The sequence below is a fragment of the Triplophysa rosa genome, unplaced genomic scaffold, assembly GCF_024868665.1.
Source record: "Triplophysa rosa unplaced genomic scaffold, Trosa_1v2 scaffold266_ERROPOS124324, whole genome shotgun sequence".
NCBI lineage: Eukaryota > Metazoa > Chordata > Actinopteri > Cypriniformes > Nemacheilidae > Triplophysa > Triplophysa rosa.
The window spans coordinates 15928-17425 of NW_026634282.1; the positions used below are offsets into that span (position 1 = coordinate 15928).

A 1498-nucleotide genomic window follows, 5' to 3' on the forward strand; every position below is an offset into this window, starting at 1 on the left:
CAGTTGTAGTTGGTATTTCAGTGGATGAGCTTGTTTCAGTTGTAGTTGGTATTTCAGTGGATGAGCTTGTTTCAGTTGTAGTTGGTATTTCAGTGGATGAGCTTGTTTCAGTTGTATTTGGTATTTCAGTGGATGTGCTTGTTTGAGCTGTCATTACAGTATATACTGTTCAGAAAAATCAGCAAGCATTAGTTTAAATATTCAAATGAGTAAAAATTTGAAGAAAATGCAAAAACATGATTTAACTTACCTGATAAAAACATTGTGATGAACAGTAAAGTTCTACGCATGTTGACAGCTGTCCAAAAGATCACCTTAATACATGGGACATAATGTGAGATTCATGGAGGTTCAGATAGCATTATTTGAAAAAAATAAAATTGTTTTTAATCATTTTAAATAATTTTAAATACGTTTTCTCAGCATTAAGAATTGTCACCAATCCTTACACTTCAAACAACAATGTTTACAGATAAATCAATATACAGAGTGTTTTTTAAAATCAATATTAAGGTTTGTTTAACAACAAAGAACATTCAATATTTTTAGTACAGTGAAAAAGTGACAGCACTTGTTATAGCAGAATTTGATAGAGCACCAGGGACGTGCGGTCATGAGAAGTAAAAAAAACGTATAAAAAAATAAATTTGACAACTGGTCTGTGCTATAATATTTCTTTTTGCATGATTCCAATCGTTTTTTTTTTAATAGTATGATTTTTATAGTCATAACAGCTGATTTTAAGTATTTCCTGTTCAAATACAGGAAGAAATGCGAAGTGCGGCAGCGATGATCAGAATTACGCTCTCTTCCGCCGCTATAAATGTAACATTGTTTCTTAGAAAAATATGTACCTTATCTATGTAAGAATGCAGATGAGATATGGAACATAACCAGTAGTCAATGTGCATGCTGCCAACTGAATAGTGAATAAGCTACTATTATGGGCTCATATACTTGTAAAAATGACTCTGAAGTTGTCAGTGCGTCACCAGCCATGAACCCCACCGCATGTCACTGTAGAGCACACGCCTATTGATTCTAAAGATATTTCAATCCAATTTAAGAGATTTAAAGATTTTAATTGACAAACAGAGGTGGCAGCCATTTATCCTGTCAGATGGTTTGTATTAAATATCTGCTGTTTTTATGTCCCAAAAGAGGTTGTAAGTTTATGGTTGTGATTAACTCAACTCAACTCTACTTTTATTTAAATAGCACTTTTTAAAATTTCCATTGTTACAAAGCAGCTGTACATGAGACATATTGACTATAAGCAAAACAATTAAAGTTGTACCTGTAAAAACAAGAAAAAGGTGAAAACACAGAAGACAGACATACCCACATACAAAACACTCCACACACACAATATGCACACGTACTAACACACATAGACATAGAGACACACGGATGCGCACACACACGGATGTGCACACACACACACACACACACACACACACACACACACACACACACACACACACACACACACACACAC

General features: G+C 34.1%; 1 long non-coding RNA gene across 1 annotated transcript in view; it reads right to left on the reverse strand.

Annotated features, from left to right (window-relative positions):
• The window catches only part of LOC130550245 (uncharacterized), a 15457-nt gene continuing 13959 nt past the window's right edge, over window positions 1–1498 (reverse strand). Inside the window, exons 2-3 of the long non-coding RNA XR_008962370.1 lie at window positions 251–314; window positions 1–165 (exon numbers count right to left, since the gene is read on the reverse strand). This is a non-coding gene — a long non-coding RNA (uncharacterized LOC130550245). The remainder of the gene's footprint in view (window positions 166–250; window positions 315–1498) is intronic.